An 18,261-nucleotide genomic window follows, 5' to 3' on the forward strand; every position below is an offset into this window, starting at 1 on the left:
AAAAGGAAGAAATATTTTGGGAAAACAGCCTTCAAGAAGAGCTGAGAAGAGCATCCTAAATGGGCTCAGCTTAAGTGCACTTCAAAATACATGTTCTTCAATTGTTGACCAACAAACCAGTCCAGAAAAACCAGTCCACTGCTTTATTTGTAGCTGACTAGTGAATTCTGTTGTGAATAGCTGAGGGTTAATAGTGTGCATCTTTTAAAACTGTAACCAGTGAAAAGAAAATAAGGACATTACTAGGAGATAAAATAGTAGAGAAATGTAGTATCTTTTGTACAAAGATTCCACTGACAACCATTAGCATTATTATCTGTGCCAACCAGGAAATGACTATCATTTTAGATACTGTTTGACAGCTCTGATTTTTTCCTGGAGAACTCAGCTTCATTCTTACCAATTAACAGATCCATAACCAGCCTTAGACATGCCATGTCTATTCACAGGGGATTATCTATAAGCCATTTATTCCACATGTCTGTCCATTCAAAGTAGCTGTATTTTCTGCAAGATCACAGCCTCTCAACATTATTCTGAAACCAGTCACCAAATACTAAAGCCATTCTCCCCTGCTGAAACCTTGTAGAAAAGAGAACGATATCATTTATTTAGCAAATGTACCTTTCACCAGCTGCAAACATATTTTCTGTACAGCAAGTAGTCTCAGATCTCTCAAGAAAAGCAATTTCCCTTCTCTCTTTCTCCTTCTCTCTCTGCTTCTCTCTCTCCCCTTTCTCCATCTGTCTCTCTCTCTCTCTCCTCGCTGCAGCTCCCAAAACACACACACAATACCCACATCCACACACACCCCAAGAGCAAAACCAAAGTAATTTATGGACAGGAACAGAAAAATTTGCCCTGCAATTAACAATACTGATTTGTATTTACAGCATCAGTCACCCCAAAGAAGTCTATGGCACTATAAAAGTCTGGTACATTTTCTATATCAATGAATTATTTCACCTAACAAGACCTGCTGTGAGATAGTTCTTGGCAGGCATATAACAGGATTCAGTGATATTATTCAACTCTTATCAGATTGAAAGTGGAGAACATGATAGTCCATCTCCTTGAAACATTAGGTAGATAGATTTTACATAGCTTCACTGGCATCTGGGAAAGTCATTTATAGGATCAAAAGTGATTCAGTGCCCACAGTCCCTGGCTGTTGCATGATAACTCCAAAGAACCTTCAACAACGGTGCTGTATATCCTTGCCCCAGATGATGTCCTGCATTGTTCCCTGTGTAGCAAACTTTTCCTAACAATTCATTTAGAACTGTTTAGCAATATTTGACAACACTGTAGTTTCTCTGGACTCCTCTGTGTTCATGAAGATGAGCCTCTCTTTTTTAATCACATAACATACAGGGATGGAGTAATTCATCTTGGCTGATACAAGGAACTTTGTTAGAGCTAAGATTTCTTTTAGTTTTCAGTTACTGTTATTTTTAAGTAGACCCAAATGTCATTTCGAAACAGTCTGGTCCTCTGACATGCGAAACCTAAATGCAGCCCAAGCTATTTTGCATATACTAAACCCTTGTGGACCCGGAGCTGAGTAAAAACCCTTCATAGAATCCAAGGCGGGGCTAGCAATGATCTTTCATACACAATTATATGGGTCATTAACCATTTGGTTCTTCCTACATACCAGACTGTCACACTGTCATTACAAGCACAATACAGCCACATTTCTGCCTTACACATTATTATCACATTATAATCACTATACATACACCTAAAGATGTTATATTTTCTTGCTTTATTTTGGTGCAAAGTAGCCATGTGACTCTCTTCATATTCAAACAACTAATATTCTTGCTCTGATATTCTTCTAATTGTGTCCATCGTGTGCAGAGGGAGGATCATCATGTGTTTGATTACTGTATTCACATATCAACAGAGAGTAAAAGGTTATTTACCTATCTGCATCTAATTATTCACAGTACATTATTATTCACCAGTACACTATTAGCGTGCCACTTCCAAAGTGTGTAAAGGAAAGTGTGAAAAAGAATCACAATCCTGAGTCCTTTCACATCTACAGAGTGGATGATGGTAGCACACCTGACTACAGTAGAAAAAAAAGGACAGAGTTGTTGAACCCATGTAGACAGATGATCTCAAAGAGCTGTTTATAAAAAAAGCAAACAAGTTCTCTTTGCTCTTCAAGCCCTTGCTGTTACGTTTCGTTCTAGTTACTAAAAATGCACTTCTTAAAAGACTGCAGGCATGGGCTCACAGTCTACTTGACAAATAAATGCATTCATTCCAAGTCAAGCATCCAAACAAATCCCAAAACCTTTATCTGTGGTGGCCAGTGGGCCTGTGGTATCAAGAAACAAAGAGTCTGCTGGTGGGACGGTCTCTAGTACCCATAGCTCCTCCCCAGGTTAAGGTGGACAGAAAAGGCTTCTCCCAGGATGCTTTGTTCTCTTATGGTAATCTACCCCAGTTCTGTGTTCCTGGTTGGCTGTTGGCTGCCCTGCCCCTTGCTAACTTATATGTTCCATGCCATAGAAAGATCTCCACTTCATGTTCCCCCATTGGCCTTTGCCCCATTGCCACTCCCCCAGAGCTTCCCCATTGGCTCCCATTCCCTAGTCCCGCCTTTGTACCGTCCCCGTGCCCTCAGATCATTGGTCCCTGGTGCTTGCCCCGCTCCCGTACTTAAACCTGGACCCTCCATTGTTTTTTGTCTTCGCCTCTTGACTCCTTCACGGTGTGGATGCAATAAACCTCCATCCATGGAACTCTATACAGAGCCCCTTCCTGCCACTTTGACACCCACCCATATTACTGAAGCTGTCCGTGCATGTGTGAGTGTGTGGTGGTCCTGCCGAGCGGCTTCGCTAGCAAGATGCTTTTGGAAGAGCGCAGCACCTCATACTCTGGCACAGAAGCCACGGAGCCCAGGTTAGCGATATTCATCATATGTAATAAATGTCCCTATCAGACAAGTGTCAGTTGTTTGAGGGTTCTTTTATACTTTCTTTTAGAGGTAGGTAAAATATGTCTCTGTTCCCCCTCCCTTACTATTTGGAAATGTTCATTTAGGAGCCTATATACATCAACCCATCGTGATTGCATGAGATGAGCAAGGTCTGGATACGTCTTTCTTTTGGACTTGATCTGTGTGCAACCACAGTATCACTTACAAACATATTTTAATTCACAAGTGAGAAAATCTGTAATCGTTCACCCTTTTGTCAACATCATACCTGACCACAAATCATCAGTTCACTTAAAAAATTATCTTACAATATAAACACAACCTGACCTCAATTGCTTCAATAAAATCTGTATTAAAAGAGTTCAAGCACAAAATTTCAGCTTGCAGGGCAACACAGGCACTGCAGGTACTACAGGAAGTTACAGTGTTTAAGATTGCATATGAGCATACTAATTGAGCTCTACAGCTACTTTTGCTTGGTTATTAAGATACATAATAAATCCATTAGAAAAACATTTTTTCTTCTTGACAAAATTGTAAACATCAATTATACCATGCTATATTATATAAATGGCAAAAGATTAGTAAACAAAATTGTTCAATGAAAAAAATTGAACCTCTTTGTTATAATTCCTTCAAGTCAAACTCTAGAGCAGACAAAATAATTGCAAGTTTATTTCTAGAAGTCTCAGCAAAGTGTCAAAGTTAAATAACCTTAGTAACCCTTTTAGAAGGAAAATCTTACATTCAGCAATAGTAAAAGTTAATATTCACATATTATCAAAGACAATTGCTAACATAAGCCATAAAAAGACTCCTAAGTACATCAAAATACCACTCAAAAGAGGAAGGCACTTCAGATTGTCATATGAGTATCTCTGTTGTCCTAAATGGGACTACCCAGGCACATGGTTCAGAATTATTTAGGAAAATCTAAATATGTCATATCTAAATTTTCAGTGGCATTTTAAACAGAAATTAATTAAAAAATCACAAAGATTTTACCAGAATTGAGGTTTGTTCCTTAAGAAGACTGATAATCTGAAGAGTCTTAAAACTACCTTCATTTAGTGAATTCAGGTGATCCTAATAGGTATTGCTGAGAGGTGAATTACATTCAGCTGGCTAAATTAGATTTCCCACTGCATCCCCACTTCAGGTCCTTTAGTGAATAGTAAGGTACAGAGAAAATTTCTGTTTGCTTACTTGCCTCTTCTGCTTTTAGTGGCTAGCAGAAAGAAGGATGTCTGTGCACCTGATGTAACCGCTGTTTGTTGTGGCCATGTGATTAGAAAACACTGATAGAATCACTTCTGCATCAGTGAAGGGAAGAGGAGCGACACAATGGGCAGGCTCCACTCATTCACTAGTAACCCTGAGTCACAGTGGAAACTGCACATACTGACAAGCCTTGGAGCAGTCTCATACATCCCTCTGTGTACTCCAGGGCAGTATTCCTCAAAACAGATGGCTGCCTCAGTTCTTGCAGCCACTATCAGGATTTCAGAGGTGGCAGCAAAATGAGGAGTATACAGAGGTATGTGGAATCACTTGCACAGAAGCTCAGTGAGAATTGAAGAATTTAAGAATCTGAATTTCTCTATTGTGTATCTGCACAAACCTCCACTTGTGGTTACACTTGGAGCAGTGATCTTATGAAGGAGCATGGTCAGAGAGCCCTTGGGGGAAAAAAAAAAACAAAACATAATTTTAAAAAATTGTAAAACTATTTTACCAGTCACAGCATCCAAACTTAAAGTTAAATCGAAGATGTAATGGTCTGAAAAGTGTGAATGGAACAGCAGTTGGCAGCTTTTCTGATTCCAACTGGAGCATGTCCAAATCATGTAGGCAATGCTCCATGAAACCCACCAAGCTGAGGTTTCATACCTTCAGGTGATATGTAAGAGCCAGCATACATAGTATATAACCCAATCCTCCTGAGGAGACTGTAAAAATGCAAACTCTGCTTCTCAGAAAAAGACATTAGAAAGGCTTGTTTAAACTTCTGTCCAAATTCTGACCCCAAGCTCCCTTAGAATGTATGGATGTTGGATACTTGTGTGGTTTAGTGAAAAGCAAACTCGTTATTACTTCTTGGACTAAGAGATATGCAATAAAATATATGTTCCACATGGAACAGTTACATTTTGGAAGCCTTTGTCACCAGGTGGGTGAAAACACAAGGGAACTCCTCGTCATTGAAAAAAGCCAGAGCAAACAGTGCTACCAACTGTTATTAAGTTCAATGTTTCAGAGGCAGCCCTTGGTCAAAGAAGACCCTACAGTACTGCTGGACCAGAACCTCAGTCGGGGCCCCTTGGTTACTTCTTATATATCTGTACAGACATTGCTGAGTATGAAAACCTGTGAAGTGTTTCTACAGAAATCAAGGAGATTTTTGAAACTACTCTGGTGTTGGGTACATCTGCCTACAAAAGTTCTTTGGGAACTAAAACTAAGAAAAATCACCAAAAATAGAAAAGAAAATATTTTAAGACAAAAAAAACTAAAGATAGGCAAAAGTTTCCATTTCAAAAGATTGGCGTGGTTAGGATTTGGTGTTCAAAGGACAGAATTTGACAGAAGAGAAAGAATTTCTGATCATTTGAATTATTTTAATGAAAGAGTTCCTCCTTAAAAAAATTGCATTCATAAATGATAAAATTCCATAATGTTTAACATAATCTTTGAATATACAATAAAACATTAAGAATGCCTGAGCCAGGAAGTCTACAGCAAGTGTATAATTGACTCACAGTTTGGTTAAAATTACGGTTATAATACTGAGATAAACAGAAAATTAGAATTGAATGAGAACTCCAGCAGTAGCCTAGTCCTTGACTTAGTGAGATTGCTGAAACACCCTGACACATCTCAAATGCAGAAGTGCTCCAAGAACTGTGACAGTTAATTCACTTTTCAACTTCAATACTTCACAGAGCAGTGAGAAAGTATGAGTAGTATGTACATTTTTGTAAGTCAGGAATGGCAGAATAATTTAGTGCCTCACAGCAGTCTGGAAACTCTTCTAGAAAAAGAATTCCATGAAGTGCTTATTTGATCAAATTCTCTATTTTTTGTTCTGTTCATTATCCACTGTGGCATAATTATACGCAACCAGACTACTTTGTTATGACACTACTGACCACTGTGCTAATAAGATGTAGCAAACAATCTGTTTACTCTCAAACTCATTTTGAGCAATTTACAGTAATTCAGTGTTATAAATCATGTTGTAGTGTTCTGAATGCATAAAGCCCATCCACTTCAGAAGACAGCCTGTACTTTATCCAAGTTACAGCTGCTTGACTCAGTAATTATAAAATGGAAATGTACATCACGCAGACTGTAGGTGCATCAGTGCATCTTTTTTTAAGGGAAGTACTCCAAAACATGATTGCGGAGATAAAGTGAATAGCCAGAAGTTATATTATAACACTCTTCTACTGGAAACAAGCTAGTTAAATTCTGGGTGAAAAGTACACCTGTGGTTGTCTCCTTCCACAGGTATACACAGACCTGCTCTTTGCAAACATTCATCTGGCTGAACAGAAGGTTTTGACTGGAACATGGGAAAAAAAAAAGGAGAGTTTATGACCTTTGCAAGAAGGGGCAGGCAACTTAGCCTAACTACAAGGATGTTGTGAGGTTATGCAGGGACAATCAAAAGGGACAAATTTAAATTTAAACTGGCCACTGCCATAAAAGACAATAAAACTGTTTCTATAAATACAAGACCAACAAAAGGAGGGCTGAGGAGAATCTCCATCCTTTGCTGGACACAGGGGGAAACATAGTGACAAAGGATGAGGAAAAGGCTGAGGTATTTAATGCCTTCTTTGCCTCAGACTTTAAGACTCTTCTGGGGGTACCCAGGCCCCTGAGCTGGAAAACAGTGATGGAGAGAAGAATGAAGCCTCCATATTACAAGAGTAAATGGCCAATGACCTGCTATACCGCTTAGACACAAGTCTCTGGGGCTGAAAGGGATCCATCCCAGGGTATTGAGTGAGCTGGGAAAGTGCTCACCAATCTACTTTCTGTTATTTACCAGCAGTTCTGGCTTATTGGAGAGGTCCAATGCAACTGGAGGTCAGAAAATGTGATACCCACCTACAAGAAGGGTCTGAAGGAGGATCCATGGAACTATAGGCCTGTCAGCCTGACCTCAGTAGCAGAGAAGGTCATGGAGCAGATCATCTTGAGTATGGTCACACAGCACATGCAGGACACCACATCATGTCCAGCCAGCATGGGTTTAGGAAGGCAGGTCCTGCCTGACTAATTTCACCTGCTTAGCAGATGAGTGAAAGTCTGTAGATGTTGTCTGCCTGGAATTTAGCAAAGCCTTTGACACCATTTCCCACAGAATTCTCCTGGACAAACTGGCTGCTCATGGCTTAGATGGGAATACACTTCACTGGGCAAAAAAATAGTTGAACACCGAGGCCTAGAGGATGGTAGTGAATGGAGTTACATCCAGCTGTCAGATGGTCACTCATGATGTACCAAGGGATCAGTACTGGGCCAGTCCTATTTAATATATTAATGAATGGTCTGGATGAGATCTAGGACACCCTCAGTCAGTTTGCAGACAACATCAAGGTGGGCAGGAGTGTTGATGTGCTGAAGAGTAGGAAGACTTTACAGAGGGATCTGGGCAGGCTGGATTGATGGGCCAAGGTTCAACAGGGCCAAGGTTCAATAAGGGCAAGTGCCAGGTCCTGCACCTCGATCACAATAACCACATGCAGAGCTACAGCCTGGGGCAATAGTGGCTGAAAAGCTTCCCAGTGGAAAAGGACCTGGGGGTGCTGGTTGACAGTGGCTGAACATGAGCCAGCGTGTGCCCAGGTGGCCAAAAAGGCCAACAGAATCCTGACTTCTATCAGAAATTGTGTGGCCAGCAAGATTAGGGCAAGGATCATCCCTTGGTACTCGGCACTGGTGAGGCCACACATTGAATCCTGTGTTTAGTTCTGGGCTCCCCAATACAAGAAAGACATTGAGGTGCTGGAGTGTGTACCCAGAGAAGGAAAATTGAGCTGGTGAAGGGTCTGGAGCACAAGTCTTATGAGGAGCAGCTGAGGAAGCTGGGGTTGTTTAGCCTGAAGAAAAGGAGGCTGAGGGGAGACCTTATCACGCTCTACAATTACCTGAAAGAAGGTTGTGGTACATCTCTTCTCCCAAGAAACAAGTGATAACACAAGAGGAAATGGCCTGAAGTTGCACCAAGGGAGGTTCAGAATGGACACTATAAAAAACTTCTTCAGGGGAAGGGAGTATTGGAACACATTGCCAAGGGAAATAGTTGAGTTGCCATCTCTGGAAGTATATCGAAGATGTGTGGATGTGGTGATTAGGGACATGGTTTAGTGGAAGACTTAGCAATGCTGGGTTAATGGTTGGACCTGATGATCTTAAAGGTGTTCTGCCCCCTAAACAATGCTATGATTCTAAAAAGGTTGCACTCATCAAAAGTCACCCATCAAAAAATAAGGCAGCCCAGCAGAACTACTATTTTAAACTATTTAAGCTAGCCTAGTTCATTTTTTCTGGGAAAAAATGGGAGTGCTCATATGAGCAGTGTGCAGGCAGATCTGAGGACAACAATCTTTGACAGAAAAACGAGGAACTGAGGGCAATAACCTTTACTGCCAACAAAGCCAGATGGTTTGTTCATGCCACAAGGCTATAGAAACCTCTAGTGCTCCAGGAATGCAGACCTTCAATGAGAACAAATTTTGAGCATTCAAGAGAAAAAAAAAAACCAAATACCACCACTGCTACTGACAAGAAGTAGACATAATTCATCCTAGCATCAAAAAGGCAGATGGTTCATCTAACAAGAAAAATCAATGGTATTTGTCATACTTAATGCTGACATTTTTTAAACTTCTCTGTATTTGCAGGGCAAAGGCCAGCCAAGCTATGCATATTTCATCTGCTGGAAGAAATGTTGACCTTAACGTCTTGCCCTTTTTCAACTCTGACCTTTTCAGACTACAGTGAAGGGGTAATCATTAAAGTGGGAATAGATATTCACATGAAGCATATCATAGTTTTTAGTCCAATTTGTTACTTAATTCTTTTGTTTAGGGAGTAGTAAGATTTTGGCTCAGTTTCCATTACCTAAAAAACAGGATTGTGTTTGCTTGATTTTTTAATAATTTGCCTACCTGTCAATCTAAATTGTATGTCTTTATAAGGCTAAGGTTATTTCTAGAAAGTAGGATCATTTTCTAATGTTTTACCTGGGCCACATCAGGTCTGGAAGTTCCAGTTAAGGAAGGAATACAGAGCACTGGAGATTCTGAGGAAGAACATGCTGACCAGATGTGATATATCACGAACAAGGCAAGGTATTTTTCTTTTGAGATTAATTTTTTCAGTGGTTTTATCAAGGCTTGCTAACAAAATGTGAAGTAGTTGTGTGTCTCTCCATTGCCAAATGAATTACAACTTAGTTTTGATGCAAGTTGTCATAAAACAGCAATCTGGTAAAAGTCCTTTCACTTCACTCACTAGTTCTCCATTTTTACTTGCAATACACAATATGAGTTACTGAATTCCTCACTCAATTTCCCCTCTATTCTTGCAATCACCGCTATCTCATTCAACCAATCACTTCTGCTTTCCTTAATTTTCCATCTCTGAGTTGCTTTTTCACCTAATATCTCATCACTTCCTTAATGTGTTCTAAATAAAAGGGGTGAAAACCAAAATATTTAGTTTGCCTCTTCTTTTGTTTCCAGCACCTTCCTATTGGGAAATCTGGATTTCATTTCAGATACATGCAGTACAAAGCAAGGTTTTGTGATCATTGTTTCCACATGTTTTTTGGTGTCTGGGGACTGGTTCTACTAAATAAATACACAATACTGTTTATTCACATTACCCTTGGAGTGATATGAAACTCTCAGCATCCAAAGGCTCAGGTACTGAAATTACCTGAGCAAAGGAAAATGCAAATCCAAAATACTGAAGTCAATAAGAAATTTTATTGTCTTTTCAACCAAAGCTCACCTGAAATCCTTATTTGCTGAGAAAGTCTCATCCGCTGTATAAATCATGACATGAAGGTGGAGCACAACTGAAACTATTGTTTACTTTTACATAATCATGGTTAATGAAGTACAGAATTCAGTGAAGAGATGTCCGCAGAAAATGAACTGCTTTTACCAAATGCTTACTGAAGGCCATACTCATAAGAGATTTAGCATGTTTACCTTAAGTATCCCGTTGAGACTAACACTAATTCCCATTCTGGCAATTTGAAAAGAGTAGGCCTACTACCATATTGTGAGAGTCAGGTAGGAACAGGATTTTTTTAAGTTTTTCAGCAGTGAACACAAGACCTATTTGTACTAGAATAAGTTCTTTTGTCTTACTGGTCGGATTCACAACAGATCCAAATTACCTCTGGTTTGGGGCTTTTATTCCCATATGGCTTGTTCTGAAAAAATGAATTCTTATACTTCATTCTCTAAAAATAAACATTGTCAAATTTATGAAGGTGATTATTACTGTAATAATTACTGGAGAAAATAACCTAATTGACCATATCCTAAGGTCAATTATAATACATTCCCTTTGCAAACCATGCATGAATCTGACCCTTTAATTTTGCTTATTTTCCACAAAAATGGTGTTTTAAAATAAGATGCTGACCATGGAAACAATCAGTTTGTTTACAATTATTTTCATTATAAACAAGGACTCGCACAAGTGAATAACCATTGTATCCAATGTGAGCTAGTTAAGCAATGCACAGACTACTCAGGAATGCATATAATAAGAAGTGAGTCTGCCTTTTAGTATGTTGATTTCTCACATTACCATTTTACTGTGTTTTAGAGCACATGGTAATAATCAAATACATTTGGCATGATGCATTACCAATACTGTCATCTACATTTTAGTAAGTCTCAAAATTACACGGAAGAAAAATTACAAAGACTATGATAGTTAATACGAATTTCAGTCTATACACGTAATTTTAACCAATATGCTAAGGTGTTAACTAAGGTAAAAAGGGGTTGCAATAACAAGAATGCCTCTCTGTAAAGGACCAAGGCAAAAAAAGACTGGTGCTATGTGAAATACACAGGTGAAACGGATGCAATGATACCCTCAATCCACTGAAAATGACAATGAAAACTGAGGAAAGGCGTAAAGCATACCTGTTCATACACAGTCAGCAGGCTTTCTCAATGTTTCGTTAAATCTCAAAACTACCCAAAAAATCGCTTTAGTAAGATTAATTTATTGATAACAAAAGTGGAACTCTCTAACTTGTCTCTACCTGGACTTCTGTAAGGACTTTGGTACAGTCTCCCACGATGTTCTTGAGGCTAAATTTGGGAGATATGGGTTTGAAAGACGGACTGTTAGATAGGTAAGGAATTGGGTTGATGGACACCTCCAAAGAGTTATAGTCAATAGCTCAATATCAAAGTGGAAACCAAAAATGAGTGGTGTTCTTCAAGGGTCCATACTGGGACCAATACCATTTAAGATTTTCATCAATGACATGGTGGGATTGGGTGTGCACTCAACAAGTTTGCAGATGACACCAAAATGAGAGCAGTCAATTCACTTCGGGGAAGTGACACGGACGGACACCGAGAGAGACCCAGAGGAACCTGGATACGCTCCTGGGAGGCCTTACTGCAGCCTTTAAATATATAAGGGGGATTTATGAGAAAAACAGACTCTTTTACTAGGGTCTGCAGGGACAGGACAAGGGGCAACAGTTTTAAACTGAGGGAGGGTATGTTTAGACTTCACATAAGGAAGAAATTCTTTACTATGAGGGTGGTGAAGCATTGGAACAAGCTGCCCAGAGAAGTTGTGGATGCCCCATCCCTGGAAGTGTTCAAGGCCAGTTTGAAGGAGGCTTTGAGCAACCTGGTGTGGTAGAAGCTGTCCCTGCCCAAGGGAGCAGGAGGATCAGACTCAGTGATCATTAAAGGTCCCTTCCAAACCATTCTATGACTTCATAAGGAAACTCTGTAGGACATTGTTTGGACTAGGTCCCTTCTCTTCCCCCACAACAACCCAGTGGAATGGGGAGGAAAATCAAAGTAGAATTTGCAGGTTGAGGTGAGAACAATTACTAATCGAAAATAAAGTAAAAATACTGTAAAAATGGCAAATTATAATAATTAGAAAAAACCCAAGTGATGCACAATACGATTGCTCACCACCTGCTCACTAATGCCAGACTCCCCTTACCAAACCCAGATCAGCCCCTCCTTCCAGGTAACTCCCCCCAGTTTATATACTGGGCATGATATCCCATGGTGTGGAATATCTCTTTGGTCAGCTCTAGTCACCTGTCCCAGCCATGCTCCCTCCCAGTTTTAATTTCCTTCTCACGGGCAGAGCATGAGACAAGAAGTTCTTGACTTAGAATAAATATGGCTTAGCAAAAAACCAAAACATCAGTGTGTTATCACCACCATTCTCATTACAAATCCAAAACACTGCAGTAAGAGCTACTGAGAAGAAATTAACTCTACCCTAGCTGGACACCCTGCTAGGGAAATAAAATAATTTTATTGAAGAATTCTTGCTTATAAATAGTATAAAATATGAAATTACTTAAGCTAATGTGTACAACACAACAGGGATTAAACAGATACCTATTTAAATTTTGCTCCTGAAACAATACAGCTACAATACATTTATGTTCCCCTTAACATATTTTGTTGTATTTTGGGAGTAGAAGGGATTAAAGTCTGCTGTAATGGCCCTGTACATATCACTTTGACAGGTAAGAAGACAGTAACTAAGAACTAACTAGAGGAATCTGCAGCTTGAATATAGACAACATTCTTTGCTATATGTTTTTGCTCTATCTTCAAGCATAGAAACATGTTTTCTTGCAGTTTGACAGAAGTAAATAACCTTGTCTCAAGGGAGTGATACAGCCCATTCGTGTGTATTTCATTTCCACCCATCCTATTTTAAATCATCCTAAGTTACCTTCTCTTGATTTCTTCTTTTAGTAAGAATTTCCTATCTGTCTAATCTCTGGCTGGAATGTATGTAGGCTAAATCAATTATATTCCTTTGTTAAGCAAGCTAGCTCGAAACAAGGAAAGCCATATCCCTGTTAAGTAGCCTTAAGCAAAAATAAGCCATTCAAGCTGAAATGTTCCTGAAGAAAGCCCTAAAAAGGAGATGAAGACACTAATTATGTATGTAGGAAGCTAAAAGCAACATGAAACCCCAAGAAATTAAATTGAATAACTTCCTAGGATAAGTTTGGGAAAGAATAGAAATAAAGTATCATGATTTAGAGCTGCATGTTGGGATTTCTGACTGAAAATAATTGCTTTCTCTTTATTCCTACTATCTAGCAGAAAGAGAGCTCCATGTGCACTCTTTGTTTGGCAACAGGATTTCACTAAGTGCTGACAGCAGGTGCTGGGCAGAAATTCTGCTGCAGCTGCAGACAAGACCACAGTGGAGCACAGGTATCCACATTGCAGCCCATGGAGGACCTCAAAGCAGAGAAGGCAGATGTTTGCTGAAGAACTGCAGCCTTTAGAGAGGACCCATATTAGAATGAGGAAAAGTGGGAAAGGAAAGGAGCAGCCAAGAGGAGCTGTTACAGATTGACCACCACGCCCATTCCCCACCCATCCTGTGACACTCAAGTGGGGAAAGAAATTGAGGAGTTGGAACAAAGGAGAGGAGTTGATCCTGGGAAAAAATCAGAGAGGGAAGGGAAGGTGTTTTAATTTCTGGTTTTATTTGTCACCATCCTAATTTATTTTAAATGGCAATAAATTAAATTGATTTTTCCCAAGTCAAGTCTGTTTTGCTGTGAGGCTAATTGATAAATGATTTCCTTGTCTTCATTTTGACCCACAAGCTTTTCTATCTAATTATCTCCCTCTGTCCTTTAGAAGAGGCGGAATAAGAAGAGGGGAAATGAGAGAGCAGTAGCTAGGTGGGCATCTAGCAGCCAGCCAAGGTCAAACCACTGCAACCAGGCATTTTCTTAAATTGGAAAAATACCTTGAGAAATCATCAATGTAATTCAAATTAATAATCACACACATACATAATACACACTCCCTCATATATGTCAAGGACCATTTGATTTGATTAGAAGTTCCTATTGCTTTAAATACCTTTTTCCATAAAGAACATTATTAGCTTTTAAAATTAGCTTAAAACAAAAACAACAAAAACAACAAAAAAAATTTTAAGAGCTGTTTCTTTAAGAACTATTTTCTAAGGTCTGCACTGTAATACCTTGATCTTTCACCTGTCTTTACTCATAGCTTAAAACCACAATTTAGGCAGTAATTACTTCAAATAGCCATTAGTAATCCTATAATGTATTTTTATAAATCTAAAACCTTTTTCTGTAATAGTTGCTCTTATCCAATGCCTGACTTCAGAATAACAGGAATTTTCAGAGTACACTTCTCACATCCTGGATACACTTGGTTTCTTAGAAATCACCGCTTTCTCTCAAAATGGACCTGCTGGAGCAGTGATGGTACTTCAGTTATAAGGAGCAGTCCTTGGAGCAAGACCTGTGACCTACCGCTCTTCAACCACACAAGATTTACTGACAACCAAATTAAAAGTCAGGTGCTCTTTTGCACCAGCATTCACTTTATTCCTCTGCTTGTCTTCCTGTCCCTGGAGTCTTACCTTGTTTTTTTTCAAATACTTTCTTAGCTCCAAGGAGAGACATGGAAGCTGCAAAATCTGAGAACAGATTGAAGCATGTTTCTTTTGAGTTAATTCCTGAAAGACAGAGGAGTAGTTTTGAACACTTTAAGGTAAAAAGATCAAATATGAGTTTCTTACTTTCTGCATGGGTATTTTGTGTGGGATATGCCCAGCCACTGCCCTGGAGGGATGTCTGGTGAGATAAAAGATTTTGCAATCGCCCAGCAGGACTTGCTGGAAAGGCAACTACTTGGGTCATGGCGAGGAAAGGTAGACCCACAACCCTTTGGGAGACACTATGCAAATCATTCTGTAACCCATTGGTCTGTCCCAGACCCTCTGTAATCCATTGGTCCCCTACTGATCCCCTGTATCCCTATAAAGGCAAGCTCCCTCGAGCTCCTCGAGAGAGAGCTCGTCCCTGGCTCCCCCGTTTGCCGGAGGGAACCCATAATAAAGCTCCCTTCGTGCGGAACCAGCCACACGAGCCTTCTCGTCTCTCTCTCTGGTCTGGTTTGGCCTAAAGGCTGCCCTGCAGAGCTGAGCTGGAATCACGAGCTGATAATCACTAAAGAGCTGACAGCTTCTGCAAGGGCCCCTCTGCCAGCAGCTGAGAGGAAGACACCGGACCTCGGGAAGGCGATTCCTTTCGGGACCGTCTTCCCGGACTGGTCATCTCTTCCTGGGTCACAGCCACGGACCCCACCACCAGCTGTAATAATTTTGAGGACAAAGTCACTGTACACAAAAGTTCTACCCCACAATCCATTGGTGGCTAGGTTATGAACCTAAAAAGACTGAGTTTTGAGCTGTATGATTTTTGAAAGAAATCTTCACTCCCCTGATCAGTATTTATATCCCAAATAACTATACTTACAGTATTTCCAGCTCTGACAAACTACAATGGAGTAGCTCTTGGTTTTCCAAAAAATGAGAAATTGGAAATATAGAAGGAGTTCTCTCTCATAGGCTCCATTTTATGCAAGGCTTATATAAATGTGCAATTCTACTGCTTGTAGCCTTATGCTATGCCAATACAAAACTTTAGACTCTTTACAGATGTTTCAGTGGACATTTTTCTGCATAATTACAGACATACCAAGACACCAGACACATCAAGTAATACAAAAGCTGATTTGATGTCTACTGATAGAATACTTACTGCTTTGTTCCATGTGCCATGCCAAAGTCCAAAATCAGTAAAGCCACAGTAATGGCACTTAACACTATGATGCCGAGTGAATTTATAAAAATCAGCAAACCACACAGCAATGCTGCTACGACAGACTGCTATATATCATTCTGGAAGAATACCATTGACATCATTCCATTTTTGAATGTTTTAATTTCATCATGGAATTGAGGAATTTTCAAAATCAATCTGCCACTATTTAAAGACATCTGTTTGATGTCTTTTTCAGGTTCTGTTTCAATAATGTGGACATTTCTAATCCCTACATAAAACAGCAGATGTGTACTGGGCTGGTGCTCAAATACCCTGCAGAGGGAGATCTAAATAAATATACTTTTGAAAGTCAATTTATTACTCTATGCTGCTTCTTCTTGTGGCTTAGGAATGGTACTACCCCTGTTCAGTGCTCCCACTGAGAGACTCCTGAACACATGCCTCTTGCTCTCTCCCCTGCTTGCTCCTCCTGCTTTCCCTCCCCAGCAGTGGGATGGAGAGGAGTATTGAATGAGAGCTTCGGTGGATCGATGCCGCGTCTGTCCCTACAGGTCCCTCATGCACCGCTCAGGCAGCGCTCTGCCAGCACCCACGCGTGCCCCCGATCTCACCTTCGCAGGTGGCTGTGAACAGCCGCTCACACCCACAGGCTGTGCACAAACAGGAGACAGAGAGGCGAGAGGGGCTCTCTGCCTGCAACTGCGAGGCGTTTAATGGCAACACCGCGAAGGGAACAGAGGCAAGAAGAGCACAAAACCAAAAGCCCACGCGAGTTTTATCCCGAAAACTCCCAAAGGCGGGCAGAGCATCCAAAACCAATGGTCTGAGGGCTCGGGGGCAGAGGCAAGGTTGAATAATATAACAGGGGCCAATGGGAAACAGGATGGGAGGGGGGAGAGGGCCAGTGGCCAGCAGAATCTAGACAAAGGGAGAACTTTCTAGCACAGTGTTGTAGGGAGAGACCACTTGTAGGGCAACTTGGGGGGTGTAAAGTGGACTTAGCCACCGCAACATCCGAGAATTGGAGACAGGCAACTACTCTGTCACTTCTGTACAGTCCTACAAAGGACAGTGAGTAGGGAATTCCTTCATTGCATGCACACACCACACTTCCATGAATCCACATTCATCTTCCAGCTAGACTGCCACAGCAGGATATCCAAAGGAGTCTTCAAATAGCTTGTTCTCCTTGAGAAAATCTAATCATTTCCACACAACTCTAAGAGAGACACTTTTTTACAACCTAAATTTTACCCTCTCTGCCTCACCAGAAATTTGGTAAGGGGGATAAGGGCAACCAAATAATCTTCAGTGATTTCCTGTTGGGGTGCCCTGGGTTGAAACAGGCTTTACTCTACTCATCCTTTCTCTCTACGTAGTTTAATATTCCTTGCCTCAACCAGTTATTCCAACTAGGATTTATTCAACTGGGACCACTGGCACTGGAATTCCTCAATCCATAGAGCAACTGCAAACAATTCAATTTCCAGTGGTTGTTCATGTCCACTCTCCAAAACAAGATCCGATCCTAGGCAGCTCCTAAAACAACACAGAATATTCAATATGCACCATGAAATCTAAAATAAAGGAAAAAGATCAATCAATCAGAAACCCCCACTGCAGTACACCACATGTATTTTTCAAATAAGAAATAAAAGAAAAGTAGACCAACCTCTTAAAAAGAAGGGGGGGTGGAGGATGGGGTATGGGAGGGGGAGGTAGCAGGGTGTAGTTCATTTGCAAGGTACCTTTTCACTTTTAAATTTTTGTCTGTTCTGAATCCGCTGTATTTAGGAGAACTCATAAGTATAGGAGAATCATACTGCTGGGTTCTCCTTCCCCTCCTTTCTTTTCATTTTGGTGATAAAATTCAAAAGCTAATAAAATCAGACAGATTATAGCAGCATTGATGAATGGCCATGTCTGGATTTCCTGTCTGGAGACCAGAGCAGGCACTGTCTGAGAAAGACGACAAGACAGTCACTGCATAGAGAGAAAAGGAATATCCAGCAGATGGATTATGTCTGGCTGGTCCCATTATTAATACTGATCTGTATCAGGCAGTGATGAATACATAGAAGCACTCAGAAATACTAATAGTTTCACCCTTTAAGTACTAATTTCTATCCTTCTATCCTATTTAACTTTAAAAATGCTCTGTGATCTTGTCATTGATGGAAATGGTTATAATGAAGAGGCAGGTCTCTTGGGAAGAAAGACTATACCAAATTTAATGAAAAATATTGAAATCAGCTTGAGAGGTAGAGAAGTCATAAATTACAATCAGAGAATATCAGAGAAAACTCTTTCCCCCTAAACAATTTATATTCTTATTTAAATGTAATTTTTAAGTCCTAAATCTAAGGATATTTTCAGTTATCAAGACTATGGACTAAATATATTCTAAGCTATT

This window comes from Corvus cornix, chromosome 1A, assembly GCF_000738735.6.
Source record: "Corvus cornix cornix isolate S_Up_H32 chromosome 1A, ASM73873v5, whole genome shotgun sequence".
Taxonomy (NCBI): domain Eukaryota; kingdom Metazoa; phylum Chordata; class Aves; order Passeriformes; family Corvidae; genus Corvus; species Corvus cornix.